Here is a 24,335-nt window from a genome sequence, read left to right as displayed (position 1 = left end):
CAATGCCGGCTAGAATGCAGTTCCGGGGGAGGAGCTTGGCTGCTCGGAGCGTGTGTTGCCTTTTTTCGTAACAGTGAAAACACCTCCTGTTAGCGAAAACAGGTAACTAATGTAGGTCTTTCATAACAGCGAGGTGTTGTAAAGCGAACGCTCGAAAAGCGGAGGACACCTACTATGTAAAAATCTATCTAATTGTATCTTAAATATATTTACTGAAGAAGCCTCAACTGCTTCCCTGGGCAGAGAATTCCACAGATTCACCACCCTCTGGGAAAAACAGTTTCTCCTCATCTCCGTCCTAAATCCTCTCCCCTGAATCTTGAGGCAATGTCCCCTATTTTAGTCTCACCTACCAGTGGAAACAACTTTCCTACTTCTATTCCTTTCAAAATTTTGTATGTTTCTATAAGATCCTCTCTCATTCTTCTGAATTCAAGAGAGTATCGTCCCAGGTGACTCAATCTCCCCTCGTAGGTTAACCCCTTCATCTCTGGAATCAACCTGGTGAAACTCCTCTGCACTGCCTCCAAAGCCAGTATATCCTTGCTCAAGTATGGAGACCAGAACTGCACACTCCAGAACTCCAGGTGCGGCCTCAGCAGTACCCTGTACAGTTGCAGCATGACCTCCCTGCTCTTGAATTCAATCCCTCTAGCAATGAAGGCCAACATTCCGTTTGCCTTCTTAATAACCTGTTGTACCTGCAAACCTGCGATTCATGAACAAGCACTCACAAGTCCCTCTGCACAACAGCATGCTGCAATCTTTCACCATTTAAATAATAATCTGTTCTTCTATTATTCCTTCCAAGGTGGATGATCTCGCATTTACCAACATTGTATTCCATCTGCCAGACCTTGGCCCACTCACTTAACCTATCTATATCCCCATACAGACTCCCCACATCCTCTGTACAATTTGCTTTTCCACTCAGTTTTGTGTCATCAGCAAATTTTGCTACACTACACTCAGTCCCCTCTTCCAAATCATCAATGTAAATGGTAAACAGTTGCGGGCCCAGCACCGACCCCTGCGACACCCCACTCACCACTGACTGCCAACCAGAGCAACACCTATTTATACCAACTCTCTGCCTTCTATTGGTTAACCAATCCACTATCCATGCCAATACACTTCCTCCAACTCTATGCATCCGTATCTTATTTATAAGTCTCTTGTGCGGCACCTTATCAAACGCCTTCTGGAAATCCAAGAATACGACATCCACCTGTTCCCTTCTATCCACTGCACTCATTATGTCCTCAAAGAACTCCAGTAAGTTTGTCAAACAGGACCTGCCCTTTCTGCATCCATGCTGCGTCTGTCTAATGGAACCACTCCTTTCTAAATGTTTCGCTATTTCTTCCTTAATGACAGCTTCAAGCATTTTCCTGACTACAGATGTTAAGCTAACTGACCTATAGTTGCCTGTCTTTTGCCTACATCCTTTTTTAAGAAGTTGCATGACATTTGCGGCTCCCAATCCACCAGGACCTGCCCAGAGTCTAGAGAGCTTTGATAAGTGATTACCAATGCATCTACTATAACCTCCACTAATTCCCTCAGCACTCTGAGATGCATCCCATCAGGACCAGGGGATTTATCTACCTTCAGGCCCTCTAGTTTGCACATCACTATCTCTTTAGTGACAGTGATTTTATCGAGGTCCTCACCTCCTATTTCATCCATAACATCCTTCTTTGGCATATTAGACATGTCCTCCACCATGAAGACCGACACAAAACAGTCATTCAATGCCTCAGCCATTTCCTTATCAGCCAATATCAATTTCCCCTTCTCGTCTTCCAAGAGACCTACGTTGACTTTAGCCACCCTCTTCTACTTTATATATTTATAAAAACTTTTGCTATCTGTTTTTATATTTTGTGCTAATTTACTTTCATACTCTATCTTCCCTTTCCTTATTTCTTGTTTAATTATTCTTTGTTGCTTTTTAAAGTTTTCCCAATCCTCCAGTCTCCCACTACTCTTTGCAACTTTGTACACCTGAGCTTTGAATTTGATACTATCTTTTATTTCCTTGGTTATCCAAGGCTGGCCCTCCCCACACTTACTGTCCTTACTTTTGAGTGGAATATACTTTTGCTGAGCACTGTGAAAAATCTCTTTGAAAGTATTCCACTGTTCCTCAACTGTCCTATCAAATAGCCTGTGCTTCCAATCCACATTAGCCATCTCCTCCCTCATCCTGTTGTAGTCTCCCTTGTTCAAGCATAATACACTAGTTTTAGATCTAACTATTTCATCCTCCACCTGTATGCGAAATTCAATCATACTATGATCACTCTTTCCAAGAAGATCCCTGACTACAAGATCGTTAATCTTACCCATCTCATTGCACAGGACTAGATCTAAGATAGTAGTTTCCCTTGTAGGTTCACTAACATGCTGCTAAGAAAGCCAGCACAGATGTATTCTATGAAGTCCTCCTCAAGACTTCCTTGACCAACCTGATTCACCCAATCTATGTGGAAGTTAAAATCCCCCATGACAACTGCCATTCCGTTCTAACAAGCCTCAGTTATTTCTTGGTTAATCGCCTCTGCCACTGCAATGTTTTTATTAGGTGGCCGATAGACAACTCCCACCAGTGATTTTTTCCCTTTACTATTCTTAACCTCTACCCAGATGGACTCAACACTCTGCTCCGTAGATCTTATATCATCTCTCACAATCGCCCTGATCTCATCCTTAATTGAGAGTGCCACCCCACCTCTTTTGCCTTCCTGCCTATCTTTCCGTATTACCTGATACCCTTGGATATTTAATTGCCAGTCATCTCCACCTTACAACCAGGTTTCTGTAATGGCCACTAAATCATATGCCTTGGTACTGATCTGTGCCACAAGTTCACCAACCTTGTTTCAAATACTATGGGCACTTAGATAAAGTGCCCTTATACTCACTGTCCTTTTAGAATCTAGTGACATTTGCGACTTAACCCATGACCTCTAGTTGTAGTCCCACTCAACCTCAGTGGAAAAAGCCTACTTTCATTTAGCTTGTCTATACCCCTCATAATCTCCCCACGATCTTCTACGTTCCAAGGAATAAAGCCCTAACCTATTCAATCTTCCCTTATAACTGAGGTCTTCCAGTCTCGCTGACATACTTGTAAATCTTCTCCATACTCTTTCAACATTATTTACATCTTTCCTGTAGGTGGATGACCAAAACTGCACACAATGCTCCAGATAAGGCCTCGCCAGTATCTTACACAACTTCAACATAACACCCCATCTCCTGTACTCAATACATTGATTCATGAAGGGCTCTGTGCCAAAAGCCTTCTTTACGACCCTATCTACCTGTGACACCACTTTCAATGAATTATGGACCTTTTTTCCTAGATCCCTTTGTTCTACAGCACTTCTCAAAGCCCTCCCGTTCACTGTGTCAGACCCACCTTGACTGGTCCTACTGAAGTGCAACACCTCACATTAAATTCCATCTGCCATTTTTCAACCCATTTTTCCAGCTGGTCCAGAACCTGCTGCAACCTCTGACAGCCTTCCTCTCTGTTCACTACACCCCAAATCTTGGTGTCATCCACAAATTTGTTGATCCAGTTTCCCACATTATCAAAGGGGAGGTGCAACGAGACCTGGGTGTCATTATACACCAGTCATTGAAAGTGGGCATGCAGGTACAGCAGGCGGTGAAAAAGGCAAATGGTATGCTGGCATTCATAGCAAGAGGATTCAAGTACAGGAGCAGGGAGGTACTACTGCAGTTGTACAAGGCCTTGGTGAGACCACACCTGGAGTATTGTGTGCAGTTTTGATCCCCTAATCTGAGGAAAGACATTCTTGCCATAGAGGGAGTACAAAGAAGGTTCACCAGATTGATTCCTGGGATGGCAGGACTTTCATATGATGAAAGACTGGATCGACTAGGCTTATACTCTCTGGAATTTAGAAGATTGAGGGGGGATCTTATTGAACAGTAGAAAATTCTAAAGGGATTGGACAGGCTAGATGCAAGAAGATTGTTCCTGATGTTGGGGAAGTCCAGAATGAGGGGTCACAGTTTGAGGATAAAGGGGAAACCTTTTAGGACTGAGATGAGGAAAAACTTCTTCACACAGAGAGTGGTGAATCTGTGGAATTCTCTGCCACAAGAAACAGTTGAGACCAGTTCATTGGCTATATTTAAGAGGGAGTTAGATATGGCCCTTGTGGCTAAAGGGATCAGGGGGGATGGAGAGAAAGCAAGTACAGGGTTCTGAGTTGGATGATCAGCCATGATCATACTGAATGGCGGTGCAGGCTCGAAGGGCCGAATGGCCTACTCCTACACCTATTTTCTATGTTTCTATGTTTCTATCCATATCAAAGCTTCAAAAGTTCATTTAATGTCAAGGAAATGTATACAATATACAACCTGAAATGCTTTTCCTTCACAACCATCCACGAAAACAGAGGAGTGCTCCAAAGAATGAATGACAGTTAAATGTTAGAACCCCAAGTTCCCCCCCCCAGCTCCCCCTCCCACACTTAATCAGCAAAGCAATGATTCCCCCCTCTTCCACCAGCAAAAAAAAGCATCGGTGCCCCCCCACTGAGCACTCAAGCGTGCAGCAAAACATCAATAAAGACACAGACTTGCAGTACCCCAAAGACTACTTGTTCACCCAGTATTTGACATACCACAGGCTCTCTCTCTCTCCCTAATAAGGGAGAAAGAGGTGTCCCTGTTTCATTGATATCATTGATATTGATGACAAACGATAACAGACCCAGCAACAATCCCTGCGGCACTCCACTAGTCACGGGTCTCCAGTCAGAGAGGCAACCATCTATTATCACTCTTTCGTTTCTCCCACCAAGCCAATATCTAATCCAATTTACTATCTCATCTTGAATACTGAGCGACTGAAACTTTTTGACCATCCTCCCATGCAGGTCCTTGTCAAGTGCTTTGCTAAAGTCCATGTAGACAACATCCACTGCCTTGCCTTCATCAACTTTCCTGGTTCCTAATCAGTCCATGTCTACCCCAATATTCATATCCAGTCCCCTAGAAAAATGGCCAATAATTTCCTGGTTTATTTTTAGAGTCTTTCTTAAACAGCAGAACAACATCAGCTGTCCTCCAATCCTCCGGTATTTTACCTGCCACTAAGGATGACTTAAGTATCTCTGCTAGGGCCCCAGCAATTTCTGCACATGCCTCCTACAGGGTGCAAGGGAACATCTTGTCAGGCCCTGGGAATTTATTCATTGTAGTTCACCTCAATACAACAAACACCTCCTCGTCTGTAATCTGTACATTGCCCATGAAGCTGATGTTCCCTTGTCTCATCTCTGTAGACTTGGTGTCCATTTCCTGAGTAAATACAGATGCAAAAAATCCATTTAAGATTTCTCCCATCATTTTTGTCTCCACATATGGATTACCATTACGATCTTCCAGAGGACCAACTTTGTCCACACTCTTAACATATCTGTAGAATACCTTCACCTTGTCTACTAGGGCAATCTTATGTCTTCTTTTAGCCCTCCTGATTTCCTTCTTAAGTGTTCTCTTGCATTTCTTATATTCCACAAGTGCCTTATTTTTTCCTACTTGTCTATACCTGCTATGAACCTCCTTTTTTATATGACAGGGCCTCAGTATCTCTTGAAAACCAAGGTTCCCCAACACTGTTATCTTCACTTTTTATACTGACAGGCACATGCAAGCTTTGTACTCTCAAAATTTCACCTTTGAAGGCCTCCCACTTACCAAGTACACCTTTGTCAGAAAACAGACTGTCCCAATCCACACTTGCCAGATCTTTTCATCAAAATTGGCCTTTCTCGAATTTACAATCTCAACCTGCGGACCAGACCTATCCTTTTGCATACTTACTTTGAAACTAATGACGTTGTGGTCACCGGATGCGAAGTGTTCCCCCTACACAAACATGTGCACCTGCTCTATCTCATTCCCTAACAGTAGATCCAGTATCACACACTCTCATTAAGACTACTACACGTTGATTAAGGAAACTTTGGGGAACACATTTGACAAATTCTATCCCATCTAGTCCTTCTTACAATATGGGCGTCTCAGTCAGTATGTGTGAAGTTAAAATCAGCCACAACAACAACCTTGTGTTTCTTGCAGCAGTCTGCAATCTCCCAACAAATTTGTTCCTCTAAATCCCTCCGACTGTTGGGAGGTCTGTAACATCGTCCCATTAACGTGGGCATACCTTTCTTATTCCTCAGTTTCACCAATAACCTCCTGAGACGAGTTCTCCAGTCTGTCCTGGCTGAGCACAGCCGTGACATTTTCGCCAACTAGTAATGCCACCCCTCCTGCTCTGTCATGTCTAGAATGCCAGAACGTTGAGCTGCCAGTCCTGCTCCTCCTGCAACCAAGTCTCACTAATGGCTACACTATCATGATTCCATGTATTGATCCATGACTTGAGTTCATCTGCCTTTCCTACGATACTTCTTGCATTGAAATATAAGCAGCTCAGGGCATTATTTGCACCATGCTCAAACTTTTGATCCCTGACCTTGTATATCGGGTTAATAACATGTCTCCACAACCTCTCCACTATCTGTTCTGGTGCTCTTTTCCCATCTCCCTGCAACTCTAGTTAAAACCCCACAATGCAGCATTAAAAAATCATCCCACTAGGATATTGGTCCCCCTCCAGTTCAGGTGCAAACTGTCCCTTCTGTACAGGTCCCACCTTCCCTGGAAGAGAGCCCAGTGATCCAAAAATCTTATGCCTTCCCTCCACACTAACTCCTTTGCCATGTATTAAATGGCATAATCTTCCTAGTTCTGGCCTCACTAGCACGTGGCAGGAGTAGCAATCCTGAGATCAGTGTATAAGATGATGAGAGGCATTGATTGTGTGGATAGTCAGAGGCTTTTTCCCAGGGCTGAAATGGCTAGCACGAGAGGACACAGTTTAAGGTGCTTGGAAGTAGGTACAGAGATGTCAGGGGTAAGTTTTTTTTACACAGAGAGTGGTGAGTGCACGGAAAGGGCTGCCAGCGACGGTGGTGGAGGTGGATACGATAGGGTCTTTTAAGAAACTCCTGGATAGGTACATGGAGCTTAGAAAAATAGGGGGCTGTGGGTAAGCCTAGTAATTTCTAAAGTAAAGTACAGCACTGTGGGCCAAAGGGCCTGTATTGTGCTGCTGGTTTTCTATGTTTCTGTGTTTCTAACCCTGGAGAACCTGCCCTTTAACTTAGCACCTAACTCCCTGAACTCCCTTTGCAGAACCTCGTCACTCATCCTACCTTTGTCAGTGGTACCTGCATGGACTATGACCTCTCTGGCTTTCACCCTCCCACTACTCAATGCTGAGGACTCAATACGAGATGTCGCAGACCATCTGAAAATCTCGTTCTCACCCACAGAAACTCCTGTCCGTTCCCCTAACTAACAAATCCCCTATCACCACAGCATACCACTTCTGCCCCCTTCCCTTCTAAATCACAGAGCCAGACTCAGTGCCAGAGACCCGAGCACCGTGACTTTCCTCTGCTGTGTCATCCTCTCCAGCGGTATCCAAAGTGTTGTCGACGGGGTTGGCCACTGGGCACTCTGCACGGGCTGCACCGTAGATTTCACTACCTCTCTACATGTCCTATCTATCACCCCCTTGGCCTCCTGAATGATCTAAAGTTCATCCAGTTTCAGTTCTGACTCCTTAATGTGGATCGTTAGAAGCTGCAGCTGGATGCAGTTCCTGCAGTGGAGTTGGGACGCCGAAGGTCTCCCTGCCCTCCCACATCCCACAAGAGGAGCGTTCAACTATCCTGCCTGACACCTGAACTGTTCTAACTGAGCAAATATAATTGATTATGGTAGCTGCTTTACTGAGGCAGAGGGAAGTGTTGACAGAGTCCATGAAAGGAAGGGCGGCTCCTGTTTTGTACAGTGATGAGTCCTTGTGGTCTACGGTTTCTGGTAATCACATGCAGGCAGTTATCATCACAAGCATCCAGACGGAATGTTTTCGATGCTGCATTGATAAAAATTGGTAAGGGTTTACAGGGACGGGCTAATGTTTCTTAGCCTCCTGAGGAAGTGGAGGCATTGGTGAACATTTCTGACCATGGCAACACTTGGTTGGACCAGGACAGGCAGTCAGTGGTTTCACTCCTAGGAACCTGAAACTTTCAACCCTCTCATCGCAACCTCAACACTGTTGAAGCACATGTTAAAACAATATCTGTAAAGTGAGGATGCTTTCAAAAATAATGAAATGAGAAGTTTCTAAACATCAAAAAAATTATTATAAAGAGCAGTAAACAACTGAATCGAATCAATATTTGGTGTGACCACCCTTTGCTTTTAAAACTGCATCAATTCTCTTGGGCACACTATCATGCAGTTTTATAAGAAAATTGGCTAGTAGGTTGTCCTTACCGATTTCCTGGGGGTGTTGCTGCCTGTCCTTACCGATGTCCTGGGGGTGTTGCTGCCTGTCCTTACCGATGTCGGTCTGTTGGTCAGGAATACAATGATCCATTTTCAGAGGGAGAGGTTGACACCCGGGGTCTGAAGTTTGAATCAGAATCAGAATCAGGTTTATTATCACCGGGATTTGATGTGAAATTTGTTAACTTAGCAGCAGCAGTTCAATGCAATACATAATCTAGCAGAGAGAAAAAAAATAAACAATAATAATAAATAAGTAAATCTATTACATATATTGAATAGATCAAAAATGTGCAAAAACAGAAATACTGTATATTAATTAAAAGTGAGGTAGTGTCCAAAGCTTCAATGTCCATTTAGAAATCGAATGGCAGGTGATGAGTTTATTTGGAATTATTGTATTGAAGGCAGAACTGTAGTCAATAAACAATAGTCTAACATAGGTGTCTTTACTGAACCAGATGCTCCAGAGGGCTACGAAGATGGTGCCCACCATAGACATGCTGCAGTGGTAGGCAAATTGCAGTGGGTTAAGGCTGCCTGGATGGCTGGAGCTGACATGTGCCAGGACCAGCCTCTTGAAGCTCTTTATGATGGTAGACGTCAGAGCCACTGGGCGATTTGGAAGCACTTAATAAGTTTGAGAACATCTGTGGGAAAGGAAACCAGTGGAACATGTCAGGTCAATGATTTTTCAGCAAACTGAGTACACGAGGAACCAGAATGTCCGGGAAGGTCGTGGGTTCACAGTTCTGCATTCTACTTCCCCACCCTTAACAACATCTAATTTGACAGGTAACCGCACCTACCAAGTGTTTAGGCAGGAGGTGTTATGATTTGCCCCTTTCACCCACACTGCCTCCAGAGATGTCTGTTTCCTCATTCCTTCACACTCAAGCCTCTGATCTTATCCCATCCCTCCCACTCGATCTGCTAGCTTCCTCTGTTAACCAGCCCAGGATCTCCACACGTCCTGTCACCAGCTGTGCGAGGGTCATTGAGTTGTACCACCACACCTTATACTAAGCAGCACACACAAAATGCTGGAGGAACTCAGTAGGTCAGGAAGCATCCGTGGAAAAGAATAAACAGTCGACATTTCGGGCTGAGACCCTTCTTCAGGACTGGAACGGAAGGGAGAAGATGCCAGAATTGGTGGAGGAAGGGGTAGAGGCTGGCTGGAAGGTGATGATGAATTCAGGTGGGTGGGAAATGTCAAGGGCTGGAGAAGAAAGAATATGACAGGGTAGGAGTATGGAATATACGACCCCAGCAGATTCGCAGGTGCTGCTGCCTCACCTGGAAGGACTGTTTGGGGCACTGAATGGAGGTGAGGGAGAGGCGTATAGGTAGGGGTAGCACTTAGGCTGCTTGTAGAGATAACACCTATACTAATCCACCTGTCTGCATTAATGTCATATCCGTTTATACCCTGCACATGGGGCTGGAAAATCCCCAAGGTGTACAACCATCTGAGAAACGTTCCTCATCTCCAGTCCTGACACTCAAGGCTGCATCCATTGACAGTGTCCTGGGAAAAGAAACCCCTGCTTTTGAGAATCAGAATCAGGTTTAATATCACTGGCACATGTTGTGAAACTTCTTGTCTTGCAGCACTGCCATACATAATAACAATATAAATTGCTATAAGAAATAATTAAAAATTAAGTAAGAAAAATAAGAAAAAAATTAAGGAAGTAGCACAAAAAGAGAGCCAAAAAAATATTGAGTTGGTGATCCTGGGTTCATTGTCCATTCAGAAATCTGATGACAGAGGGAAGAAGCTGTTCCTGAAACGTTGAGTGAGTGTCTTCAGGCTCCCGTACCTTCTCCTTAATGATAGCAATGAGAAGAGGACCTAGATGATGAGGTGTCCTTAATGATAGCGATGAGAAGAGGACCTAGATGATGAGGTGTCCTTAATGATAGCAATGAGAAGAGGACCTAGATGATGAGGTGTCCTTAAAGATAGCAATGAGAAGAGGACCTAGATGATGAGGTGTCCTTAATGATAGCAATGAGAAGAGGACCTAGATGATGAGGTGTCCTTAAAGATGGGTGTCATCTTTTTGAGGCATCACATTTTGAAAGAGTCCTCAATGTTGGGGAGGCTGGTGCCCATAATGGGGCTGGCTGAGTTTACAACTTTCTGCAGCTTTTTCCGATCCTGTGCAGAAAGGAATGCTTAATTATTTCCCTGGGATCATTTCTTGTTCTTCTAAACTCCATCAGTCAGAGATCATCTGGACACACTTCAGTATGGTCTGTCACAGGCTCATCACTTCTTTCCTTGCTGTCAATCTTCTGAATCATAATTCTGAATTGGAGTCCGAATCTTCAGTGTCTGTTGCTTCAGAGAGGCTGACAATATCGTCAGGGATACCTGCCACCCTGGCAATTCCCTTTTCTCTCTTCTGCCTTCTGGGAGAAGATACAGGAGCTCAAAAGCCCGGACGGCAAGACTCAAGAACAGCTTCTTCCCCACCGCTGTTAGACGACTGAACCAGTCACTTTGCTCACATCCCCTTCTCAGAGGGGTTGCCACATTCTTGGACCATTAATAATGTCACTTCCATCATTGTCATAGAGGGATGGAAACAGACCCTTCAGACCAATTGGTCCATGCCAGCAAAGGTGACCACCTAAGCCAGTCACATCTGCTGCTTTTGGCCTATATTTCTCTAAACCAGGGGTTCCCAACCCTTTTTATGCCATGGACCCCTACTATTAACCGAGGGGTCCATGGACCCCCAGGTTAGAAACTCCTGATCTAAACTTTTCTTATCCATGTCTCTGTCCCAGTGATTTTCAATGTTGTTAATGTGGTGTTGTGGATAGTGTAGAAGGTTGGGACATTGAAAAGATACAGAGCTGGGATGAGAAGTGGGCTGATGGAGTTCAATCTGGAAAAGTGTGAATGAGTCACTTTAGAAAGTCAAACTTGAAGGTAGAATTCAGGGTTAATGACAGATTAATGTCAAGATGACGCTGGTGATATATTGTGCCATTTTGCGGGAAGCTTGCCAACTACTAGATTCTTTGCAGTGTGGAGGAACAGAGAGATCTTGGGGTCCATAGATCCCTCAGAGTTGCTGCAGTACAAGTTGATAGTCTAGTTAAGAAGGTGTGTTGGTCTTCATTAGTTAGGGGTCTGAGTTCAAGAATAAAAAGGATGTGAAAATGAATAAAAAGGAGATTTACCAGGATGCTGCTAGGATTAGAGAGCGCATGTTATGAAGGGTTGAGCGAGCTAGGGTTTTTCTCTTTGGAGTGAAGGGGGATGTGAGGCGACTTGCCAGAGGTGTACAGGATGATAGGAGGCATGGATAGAATGGACAGACAGACTTTTTTCCAGGTTGGAAATGGCTAATACAATCAGAATAAGGTTTCATATCGCTGACATATGAAGAGAATATCGGGAGCTGGGTAGGAAGTGGAAAAGAAGGACCCCCGAGGCAGTAATATCTGGACTGCGGCCTGTGCCATGTGCCGGTGAGGTAAGAATAGGATAATTTGGCAGATGAATGTCTGGCTGAGTAACTGGTGCAGGGGGAAGGGGTTCAGATTTCTGGAACATTGAGATCTCTTCTGGGGAAGATATGACCTTATTTAAAAAGGATGGGTTACACCTGAACCTGAGGGGGACCAATATCTTTGTGGAAAGGTTTGCAAGAGCTGTTGTGGAGAGTTTAATCTAATTTGGCGGGGTGGGGGGGAGAGTGCAGGGGTGGCAGCCAGAGCGGAGGACTGAGGATGGGGCATTTGGTATACAAGTAGATACAGTGTGTAGTGAGGCTGTCAGGAGGAACAGCAGACGATAGGGCAAAATTACAGGCAGCAGGATAAGTCGAAGTGTAACATGGGGAAAAATCGAAAAGGGTGTTGAATACAGGATTGAAGGTGTTACGTTTGAACGCGTCCAGTATATGGAATAAGGTAGATGATCGTGCAGCAGGTAGAGATTGGCAGGTATGCCATTGTACCAATGAGTCGCGGATGAAAGAAGAGCTTAACATCCAAGGATGCATCTTGTATTGAAAGGACGGGCAGGTGGGCAGAGGGAGTGGTGTGGCTCTATTGGTAAAAAATGAAATCAAGTCCTTAAAAAGAGGTGACATAGTGTAGAATCCTTGTGGGCAGAGCTAAGGAACTGCAAGGGTAAAAAGATTCCAGTGTGAGTTATTTACAGGTGTCCAAACAGGAGCAAAAATGTGAGCTACAAATTACAATGGGAGATAGAAAATGCATGCTAAAAAGTCAATGTTATGATAGTCATTGGGAATTACAAAATACAGGTAGATTGGCAAAGAGAGGGAATATGTAGAATGTCCATGAAACAACTTTTTAGAACAGCGTGTAGTTGAGCACACTAAGGGAAGCACAATTCTACAAACGTTTGTAGATTGTGTGTTAGGAGGCAGTGATCATAGTATGATAGACTTCACCTTGCAATTTGAGAGGGAGAACCTCAAGTCAGATGTATCAGTATTACAGTGGAGTGAAGGGAATTACAGAGCCATGAGAGAAGAGCTGGCCTACATTGATTGAAAGGGGACACTAGTGTTAATTTGCAGGTTAAGTCTGTGGTGAGGAAGACAAATACAACATTATCATTTATCCAAGAGGACTAGAATATAAAAGCAAGGATGTTATGCTGAGGTTTTATAAGGCACTGGTGAGGCTTCACTTGGAGTATTGTGAGCAGTTTTGGACCTCTCATCTTAGAAAGGATGTGCTGGCATTGGAGAGAGTCCAGAGGAGGTCCACGAGAATGATTCGGAACTGAAAGGGTTAACGTGTGAGAAGCGTTTGATGGCTCTGAGACTGTACTTGCTCGAGTTTAGAAGAATGAGGAGGATCTCATTGAAACCTATCAAATATTGAAAGGTCTGGACAGAATGGATATGGAGAGGATGTTTTGTATGGTGAGGGAGTCTAGAACTGGAGGGCACAGCCTCATACCGGAAAGTTTCCATAGGAGACTCTCCACACAGTCTACTAACACATAAAGTGCCCTCGTACCTGTGGAAGGGCTCTGTTTCCACGATCATGCCAAGATCTCTCAGCACCTTATCAAAGAGCCATGTCCTCTGTGGCCACTCAACGGCACAAGCAATTAAACAGACCGACCTCAAGGCACAGATGGTTTTTATAAGGATCTTGGCACAGCGTTCTGGCAAGCCACGAACATTGCCAGAATATCAAAGGGTGTTTCCTGAGGGAGTGAAAAATTCCCAACCATTTTAACTCTTTATGGTCAGACTTCTCTGTTGCTCATGGAGCCTTTGAACAGCAACTGTGGCAGCACAAAGGGAGCATTCTAACTGGCTGCACCACTGTCTGTTACGGAGGGGCCACTGCACAGGAACAGATAAAGCTGCAGAGAGTTGTGAACTCAGACAGCCCTGTCATGGACACCAGCCTCCCCAGCATCCAGAACATCCTCAAAAAGGCGGCACCCATCATTAAGGACCCCCATCACTCAGAACGTGCCCTCTTCTCATTGCTACCATCAAGGAGGAGATAAGGATTTTGAAGACACACACTCAATATTTTAGGACAGCTTCTTCCCGTCCACCATCAGATTTCTGAATGAACAATGAACCCATGAACATTTCCTCACTATTTCCTCCTCTCTTTTTGCACTACTTTATGTATATAGTAATTTATAATTTTTATTATGTATTGCTATGTACTGCTGCCAAAAAACAACAAATTTCACAATATATGCTGGGGTGCTGGAATGGTGGGGGGGGGGGGATGCAGAAAAGATTTACCAGGATGAATTGAATTAAATTAAATTGACTTTATTACTCACATCCTTTCCATCAACACATCGATGAAGATAGAACTGTAGATGTAGTGTATATGGATTTCAGCAAGGGTTTTGATAAAGTACCCCATGCAAGGCTTATCGAGAAAGTAAGGAGGCATGGGATCCAAGGGGACCTTGCCTTGTGGATCCAGAACTGGCTTGCCCACAGAAGGCAAAGAGTGGTTTTAGACGTGTCATATTCTGCATGGAGGTCGGTGACCAGTGGTGTGCCTCAGGGATCTGTTCTGGGACCCCTACTCTTCGTGATTTTTATAAATGACGTGGATGAGGAAGTGGAGGGATGGGTTAGTAAATGTGCTGATGACACAAAGGTTGAGGCTGCTGTGGATAGTGTGGAGGGCCGTCAGAGGTTACAGTGGGACATCAATAGGATGCAAAACTGGGCTGAGAAGTGGCAGATGGAGTTCAACCCAGATAAGTGTGAGGTGGTTCACTTTGGTAGGTCAAATATGATGGCCGAATATAGCATTAAATGGCTAGACTCTTGGCAGTGTGAAGGATGAGAGTGATCTTGGCGTCCTAGTCCATAGGACACTCAAAACTGCTGTGCAGGTTGATTGTGCGGTTAAGAAGGTATTCGGTGTATTGGCCTTCATCAACTGTGGGATTGAGTTCAAGAGCTAGGAGGTAATGTTACAGCTATATAGGATCCTGGTCAGACCAGGAGTACTGTGCTTAGTTCTGGTTGCCTCATTATAGGAAGGATCTAGAAACTAGAAAAGTTGCAGAGGAGATTTACAAGGATGTTGCCTGGAGTGGGGGGCATGCCTTGTGAGAATAGATTGAGTGAACTTGGCCTTTTCTCCTTGGAGCGATGGAGGATGAGAGGTGACCTGATAGAGGTGTATAAGATGATAAGAGGCATTGATTGTGTGGATAGTTCAGAGGCTTTTTCCCAGGGCTGAAATGGTTAACACGAGAGGGCACAGTTTTAAGGTGCTTGGAAGTAGGTACAGAGGAGATGTCAGGGGTAAGTTTTTTTATGTAGAGAGTGGTGAGTGTGTGTAATGGGCTGCCAGCGGCAGTGGAGCTTATAAAAATAGAGGGCTATGGGTAACCCGAGGTAATTGCTAAAGTAAGTACATGTTCCGCACAGCATTGTGGGACAAAGGGCCTGTATTGTGCTGTAGGTTTTCTATGCTTCTATGAGGAGTAAAAATCTTTATGTTATGTCTCTGTCTAAATGTGCAATGCACAATTTATAGTAATTTGTAATGAACAGTATGTACAACGGGACAGTCAATTTTGCATCAAAATACAATTGTAACAGTGCGAATTAATCAGTCTGTTGGCCTGGTGGAAGAAGCTGTCCAGGCTGTTATGGTGCGGTACCATTTCCTGGATGGTAGCAGCTGGAACAGTTTGTGGTTGGGGTGACTCGGGTCTCCAATGATCCTTTGGGCCCTTTTTACACACCTGTCATTGTAAATGTCCTGAATAGCGGGAAGTTCACATCTACAGATATGTTGGGCTGTCTGCACCACTCTCTGCAGGGTCCTGCGATTAATGGAGGTACAGTTCCCATACCAGGCAGTGATGCAGCCAGTCAGGGTGCTCTCAATTGTGTCCCTGTAGAAAGCCCTTAGGATTTGGGGACCCATACCAAACTTCTTCAACCGTCTGAGGTGAAAGATGGTTGTTGCCTGGATTAGATTATGAAGACATGCAGTCCTCTTTTATTGTCATTTAGTAATGCATGCATTAAGAAATGATACAATATTTCCTCCAGTGTGATATCACAAAACACAGGACAGACCAAGACTGAAAAAAACTAACAAAACCACATAATTATAACATATAGTTACAACAGTGCAACAATACCATAACTTGATGAAGAAGTCCATGAGCACAGTAAAAGTTCAAAGTCTCTCAAATGTCCCACATCTCACGCAGACGGGAGAAGGAAGAAAAACTCTCCCTGCCATACCCGACCACGGTCCGACTCTGAGTCATCCGAAAACCTTGAGCTCTGATCAGCTCTCCGACACCGAGTACTGAGCGCCATCTCTATCCAAATGATTCGACCTCCATCTCGGTCGCCAACAGCAGGCAAAGCCAGGGATTTTGAGGCCTTCCCTCCGGAAGATTCCCCACCGCGCAGTAACGACAGCAGCGGCAGGGCGTTTCAGAAATTTCTCCAGATGTTCCTCTGTGCTTTCACATCCGTCTCCATCAAATCAGAATTGTCCATCGCCCCTATTTAACGGATACGATATCATTTTTCACTGGAGGGCTGCACATGTCTTATGAGGGTAGGTGAAAGCTAGGGCTTTTCTCTTTGGAGCAAAGGAGGATGAGTGGTGACTTGGTAAAGTGAACAAGATGATGGGGGGAGGATTTGTTGATAATCGTGCTGCCTTTCTTTTCTTTCATGGTTTCATGGCTACCCAGAAAAGAAGAATAAATGAACTTTTGAACCTTTGATAGAGTGGATAGCCGGAGACTTTTTCCCAGGGTGGAAATGGCTAATACAAGGGGGCGTAATTTGAAGGTGACTAGAGGAAAGTATAAGGGGAATGTCAGAGATAGATATTTTACACAGAGTGGTGGGTGTGTTAAACACACGGCCAGGGGTGGTGGTAGAGGCAGATACATAGAACAGGAACAGGCCCTTTGGCCCACAATGTTATGCCGCACCAATTAAATTAATAATCAAATGGCTAACAAAACTAATCTCTCTGCTTACACAATGTCCATATCCTTCCATTTCCCTCACATTCATTTGCCTATCTAAACAACTCTTAGAAGTCTCTAATGTATCTGCCTCTACCACCACCTCATGCAGCGCATTCCAGACACTCACCACTCTCTGTGTAAAAAAAAATTCCCATCTCCTTTGAAATTACTCCCGTTCACCTCTGGTATTAGGTACTAAGCATATCAACCCAAGGAAAAAGATACTGACTGACTACTCTGTCTATGCCTCTCATAATGTTATAAACCTCTATCAGATCTCCCCTCAGCCTCCACCATTACAGAGAAAACAACCCACGTTTGTCCAGCCTCTCAGGAGAGGACATGCCCTCTAATCCAGGCAGCATCCCAGTGAACCTCTCCAAAGCCTCAACACCCTTCTGCTAGTGGGCAACTAGAACTGTACATAACACTCCAGATGTGGCCTACCTCGAGTTTTATAAAGCTGCATCATAGCTTCCTAACTTTTGAACGTGATGCCTTGATTAATTGCGCTAACCTCTACACTACAGTGCTGCTCCGGTTACCACAGTAGCAGTGATCCAGGTTCAATTCCCACCACTTTCTATAGGGAGTTTGTATGTTCTTTCTGTGACCACATAGATTTCCTCCGGGTGCTCTGGTTTTCTCCCACAGTCCAAAAATGTACAGGTTGGTAGGTTAATTGGTCATTGTAAATTGTTCCTTGATTAGGCTAGGGTTAAATTGGGGGTTGTTGGGCGGTGCAGCTCAAAGGCCCGGAGGGGTCTGTTCTGCGCTGTTTCTCCATAAATAAAAAAGGCAAGCATGCCATATGCTTTCTTCACCGTCTGAGCAAACTACCAACATACATCAGGGACATTTAAGAGACTCTTAGATAGGCATCTGTTTGATAGAAAATTGGAGGGCTATGTGGAAGGGAAGGATTAGTTTAATCTCAGAATAGATAAAAAGGTGGTGCAGCATCACGGGCCAAAGGGCCTGTACTATCCTGCAGCTGGGTTCTACACAGCAAGATCCCATTGATAAATAAGGGAACTTTAGCCCAAATACTGAGAGATACTGCCCTCCCCCTCTCTAAATGAACACGAAAGGCAAGCAGAATATGTTCATTAGTTTTATTATTATGGCCATATGTACCGAGATACAGCGAAACACTTTTGCTTATGTGCCCTCGGAATCAGAATTAGGCTGATTTTTATACTCACAGAACACTACAGCACAGAAACAGGCCTTCAGCCCTTCTAGTCCATGCTAGCTATTAAATGTTGAAATTGAACCCGTATCCATCACTTGCGCTATAGCTCTTTCCGCACTCTCACCACCCTAGAGTGAAAAAGTTTCTCCCTCAAATATTTCACCTTTCACCCTTAACCCATGACCTCTCACCCAAAACTCAGTGGAAAAAGCCTGCTTTCATTTACCCTATCTATACCCCTCATAGTTTTGTATACTCTATCAAATCTCCCCTCATTCTCCTACATGCCAGGGAATAAAATCCTAACCTGTTCAATCTTTCCCTATAACTCAGGTCCTCAAGTCCCAGCACCATCCTTGTGAATTTTCTCTGCACTCTTTCAATCTTATTTCTATCTTTCCTGTAGGCAGGTGACCAGACATGCACACAATACTCCAAATATGGCCTCACCAATGTATTTAAAAACTTCAACATAACATCCCATCTCCTGTGTTCAATACTTCTGTTTATAAAAGCCAATATGCCAAAATCTTTCTTTACAGCCCTATCTACCAATGATGCCATTTTTCAGGAATTATGGATCTGTATTCCCAGATCCCTCTTATCACTGGCGCATGTCATGAAATTTGTTGTTTAGCAGCAGCAGTGACAAGCAATAAACATTACTGTAAGTTACAATAAAATATAAAATAAAGTAATAATACAAGAAGAGAGTAAAATACTGAGATAGTGTTCATGGGTTCATTGTCCATTCGTTAATCTGACCGCGGAGGGGAAGAAGCTGTTGCTGAAGTGTTGAGTGTGGATTCTCTGGCTCCTGTGCCTCCCCCCTGATGGCAGCACGTCCTGGGTGATGGTGGTCCTCAATGACGGATGGCACCTTCTTTAGGCATTGCATTTTGAAGTTGTCCTCGATGCTGGTGCCCACGACAGAGCTGGTTGAGTTTACAACCTTCTGCAGCTTTTTCTGATCCTGTGCCATGACCCCTCCATACCGTAAGACCATAAGATATAGGAGCAGAATTGGGCCATTTGGCCCATCGAGTCTGCCCTGCCATTTCATCATGGCTGATCCACTTCCCTCTCAGCTCCAATCTCCTGCCTTCTTCCCGTATTCCTTCATGCCCTGACTAATCAAGAATCTATCAATCTCTGCCATAAACATACATAAAGATTTGGCTCCCACAGCTGTCTGAGGCAAAGGATTCCACAGATTCACCACTTTTTGGCTAAAGAAGTTCCTCCTCATCTCTGTTCCAGAAGGACATCCCTCTATTCTGAGGTTATGTCCTCTGGTCTTCGACTCTCCCACCATAGGAAACATCCTCTCCACATCCACTCTATCAATTTCACCATTCAATATGTTTCAATGAAGTCACCTCTCATTCTCCTGAGTTCCAGTGAATACATACCCAGAGCCATCACTCTTCAGACAAACCCAGAATCATTTTCATCAACCCTCTTTGAACCCTCTCCACCTCCACTCCATCAAGGCTCCTGTACCCTCATCCTGCTGCAGCAGCAAGAAGAGAGCATGACCTGGATGGTGGGAATCCCTGAAGATGGAGGCTGCTTTCCTGTGTCAGCGCTCTGTGTAGATGTGCTCAATGGTGGGGAAGGCTTTACTCATGATGGACTGGGCTGTATTCACTATTTTTTTGTATGCTTTTCCATTCAAGGGCATTGGTGTTTCTATACTGTGATACAGCCAGTCAGTATAACCTCCTCTGCACACCTATAGAAGTTTGTCAAAGTTTTAGATGACATGCCAAATCTTTACAAACTTCCAGGCACCCTTGGGAAAGATTTTCCTCATTCTGATGTGAGGGGGGGAGGTGACAGAGAGGGATTAGTTGGAAACACTCGCCGAGCCAGTGGGAGCCAAGGTGAACTGAGTTTAGGATCCTGCAATTGGATTTTGACCCTCCTCCTGTTGTGATACCCCAGCACCTGTGTTCGTTGTCTCACCATGGAGCCGGCTGACCAACTGAGGAGAGAAGGCCTGTCCTTTACTCTATAAAAATAACCATTCTACACGATCTGATGAAGGGTCTCAGCCCGAAATGTTATCTGGTCATTTTTCTCTATAGATACTACTTGACGTGCTGAGTTATTCCAGCATTTAGTGTGGGTGTTCAAGAACATAGAACTTTACAGCACAATACAGGCCCTTCGGCCCATCATATTATACTAGCCTTTAAACCTTCTCTAAGATCAATCTAACCCTTCCGTCCTACGTAGCTCCACATTTTTTCTATTATCCATGTGCCCATCTGAGAATCTCTAAAATATCTTCAGTGTATCTGTCTGTCCCTAATCACCACCACCCCTGGCAGTGCATTCTGCAAACCCACCATTCCCTGTGCACAAAAACTTTCCACAATCCCAAGGAGACACTGGATTGCGTAGGGGGAGAGGGAGGTTAAAAGAAGTGAGCAGGGGCAGTTGGCGTGCCATAGTCCCAAGGAGATGCTCGATTGTGCATAATCAGGCACTTGTCAGGGACCAATAATAAGAAGTTGGGCTTAAGCGGAGCAGTCATTGTGGGAGTGGGCCAATGTTGGAGTGGAAAATTGAGGCCAGGAGGGATGTAGATTTTTTTCATTTTTAAAAAAATTCTTATTGCACATTTAGAGCAGTGGAGGATGCCAGGCAGGATACTGGAATGCTCTTCTTACAGGATTTGGGAAGGTAGGGAGATTTCCAGTGTCCCTAATGACTACACTTGCGAGAAGTGCATCCAGCTGCAGCTTCTAACAGACTGTGTTAAGGAGCTGGAGCTGGAACTGGAACTGGATGAATTTTGGATCATTCGGAGGTTAAGGAGCTGACAGACATGGAGGTAGTTACACCCAAGATGCAGGACACAGTTAACTGGGTGACCGTCAGGAGGGAGAAAGGGAATAGGCAACCGTTGCAGTGCACCGCTGTGGCCATTCCCCTCGACAAGCTCATCTAGAAGGAAAACTCTGATCTCAAACTTCCACGGTGTTGCGGCTATACCCACTCATGGAGAAAGCTTCAGGAGTAAACCTCGAGGAAAAATTCAGATCTGGAGGCCCTAAGGCAGCCCTATGTTGAGTTCAACACTGACTGGCAACTCTTGTTATCGGTCTCTGCGGTTCCTTTTGGACTACATCAGCTGCAGGGAGAGGGGGAGCCTGCTGCATGGGCAACAGCTTGCTCTCCATATCAGACTGTCCTGGCTTGCATATGACAGGTAGGATGCAACATTCACAGTCGACTTCGACCAAAGGAGAGCCTCAAGAGCTTGAATAATAAATTTCGATCAAGTTAACCTACAATAGATGTGTTCACAAGGTTTAGAGGCAACGACGACATCGGAAGATGATTAAAATCACTGTATAAGGTTCATTGGTCCCTTCAGCAACACTTCCTTCCACATTGGGCTTGGAGATCCTTGAGTGGCGTGACCCTGTTTACAGTGGAGAGCTGCCCTGGTGGATCAAGACTTGCCTCAGATCGGAGCAGGTTCAAATGAGTCTCCTTGGAATCACTACCGGCTGCAGCACAAGAGGAAGCAATCCGCCACTGTTCGTTTTCCAGTTCGGAAAACAGCACAGATGGTCGGGAAGATTCTCCCTGTATTTATCCCCAGAACAGGAAAAGGGAAATGCAAAGCGCAAAACACACACAGATTTAGGGACACAGTCATCACATATGTACACACCCACCAACATCACACACACACACTCACGATCATATAAACAGAATCAGGTTTACTATCTCTGACATATGCCCTGTCTTGAGGCAGCAGTACATTGCAATACATTATAAAAACTGTAATTACAATAATTATATATAAAAGAATAAACAATGCAAGAGAGAGAAGAATAGTGAGGTGGTGTTCATGGGTTCATTATCCACCCAGAAATCTGACGGCACCGGGAAGAAGCTGTTTGTGCAACACTAAGTGTGAGTCTTCAGGGTCCTCTACCTCTTCCCCGACCGTAACTATGAGAAGAGGACATACCGTGTGACGGACGTCCTTATGATGGACGCCACCTTTTGCAGGCATCACCTTTTGAAGGTGTCCATGACGCTCTAGAGGCTAGCGTCCTGGACGCTCGGGAGGCTAGTGTCCTTGATGGGGCCGGATGAACTTACAACTTTCTGCAACTTTTTCCGATCCCGTGCAGTGGCTCTTCCATTCCAGTCGTCGAAATGTCGAAACAGTGAAATGTGAAATGAGTGGAGTGTGGGGCGGGCAGTGGGTTTAAGCAGGGAGAGGAGGGGAGGAGAGGGGAGTGGGCTTTGGGCCTGTACTCACTGGAATTCAGAGAAATGCAAGGGGATGTCACTGAAACTGAAACCGACCGAATGTTGAAAGGTGGACGTGGAGAGGATGTTTCCTCTGGTGGGGGTGTCCAGAACTAGAGGACACAACCTCAACATTGAGGGGTGACCCTTCAGAACAGAGGTAAGGAGGATTTTTTTTTTTTAGCCAGAGAGTGGTGAATCTGTGGAATGCTCTGCCACAGACTGCGGTGGAGACCAAGTCTGTGGGTACATTTAAGGAGGAAGTTGATAGTTTCCCGATCGGTCAGGGCATCAGAGGATATGGTGAGAAAGCAGGTGTATGGGGCTGAGTGGGATCTGAGATCAGCCATGATGGAATGGCGGAACAGACTCGATGGGCTGAATGGCCTAAGTCTGCTCCTATGTCTTATGGTCTTAAGGTTAAGCAGGGAGGGAGGCGAGGTTCTGCTCGGAGGGGAAGAGGGCAAGGAGTGGGGTTTAGGCAGAGACGGGAGAGGGGATAGGCAGGGAGCTTGGGGCAGAGTGCAAAAGACAGGTTACACAGGAGGGAGGGAGGATGCAGGACAGTAGCAGGGAGAGTCTCTTCCCCCGCCCCCAACACTTCTCTTGTTTTCCCCGCCTTGGTCTCCAACCCCGGGCCCCTCCTCCTTCCCCCATTCCCCCGTCTCCCCCAGTCCGGGCCTCGGGAGGGGCAGCGTTCAGACAGGAGGTCTGTTCCGTGGCCCGGTGACCTTCACCGTGAGCCGGACATCCAATACTTCAAACATCAGCAGACTGTTGGCACGGGGCAGCTGCAGCGAGAGCGACAGGGACGGGGTCAGAGACTAGACTGAAAACAACACCGTCGAAGCAGCGCCACCGCACCAGCGGTCCGCACAGAGAGAGACGCGGCTCTCCGCAAGAGCTGGCAGCGGAGCGCAGTGCACGGAATGAACTGCGGAGTGTGGCCAGAATCCGGGACGGGGTTCCAACACCTTCTCAGCACCAGAAACCCAGAGTAACGCACGCAGCAGGTCAGGCAACAGACACCCGTCGTGATCAACGGCCTCGGCCCGACATGTCGACCCCTTATTCCACTCCGTCCATGCTGCCTGACCTGCTGAGTTCCTCCAGCATTTTGGGCGAAGCTACTCCCACCACATCAAGTTCCAAATCCCAGAAACTCGCAGCGAAGAAACATTTCCTCAGCCCCTCCCTGGCTCTTCCCCGCTGTTTACAGCTCTGCCCCCCACTAAATACTCCCCACCCTGATGTCTGTGTCGCAGTGACTTTGACATTAAACAAGTGTACTATCACCAGTGGGGGGGTGTGTACGCTGTGTTATCCCACTGGTATTTATACACATTGAATGTCCTCCAGCAATTTGTGTGTGGGTCATCTTCAAAACGTGACACACTCAAGACAGGCGGCATCCATCATTAAAGACCCATATCACCCAGGACATGCCCTCTTCTTATTGCTACCATCAGGGAAGAGGTACAGAATCAGAATCAGGTTTATTATCACCAGCATGTGTCCTGAAATTTGTTAACTTAGCAGCAGCAGTTCAATGCAATACTTAATATAGAGAAAATAATAATAAGTAAATCAATTACAGTATACGTATATTGAATAGATTAAAAATTCATGCAAAAAACAGGAATAATATATATCAAAAAAGTGAGGTAGTGTTCCAGGGTTCAATGTCCATTTAGGAATTGGATGGCAGAGGGGAAGAAGCTGTTCCTGAATCACTGAGTGTGTGCCTTCAGGCTTCTGTATCTCCTCCCTGATGGTAACAGTGAGAAAAGGGCATGCCCTGGGTGCTGGAGGTCCTTAATATTGAACACTGCCTTTCTGAGACACGGCTCCTTGAAGATGTCCTGGGTACTTTGTAGGCTAGTGCCCAAGATGGAGCCGACTAAATTTACAACCCACTGCAGCTTC

At 45.3% G+C, this 24,335-nt stretch overlaps 1 protein-coding gene across 4 annotated transcripts in view; it reads left to right on the top strand.

Moving 5' to 3' along the window:
• Positions 1-24,335, top strand: part of flt4 (fms related receptor tyrosine kinase 4) — a 267,177-nt gene that overhangs the window by 40,236 nt on the left and 202,606 nt on the right. The window contains exon 1 of one of the 4 annotated variants that reach the window (XM_063053084.1): positions 23,383-23,422. The exons of the other annotated variants lie outside the window; for them this stretch is intronic. The gene's annotated coding sequence lies outside the window, so the exon portion shown is untranslated. Of the gene's footprint in view, positions 1-23,382; positions 23,423-24,335 lie in introns of those variants that run through there. 4 annotated transcript variants of the gene reach the window in all.

The sequence above is a fragment of the Mobula hypostoma genome, chromosome 7 (assembly GCF_963921235.1).
Source record: "Mobula hypostoma chromosome 7, sMobHyp1.1, whole genome shotgun sequence".
Classification (NCBI taxonomy): Eukaryota; Metazoa; Chordata; class Chondrichthyes; order Myliobatiformes; family Myliobatidae; genus Mobula; species Mobula hypostoma.
The sequence above is the reverse complement of the archived record's forward strand: the minus strand, read 5'-3'. Positions and strand labels throughout refer to the sequence as shown.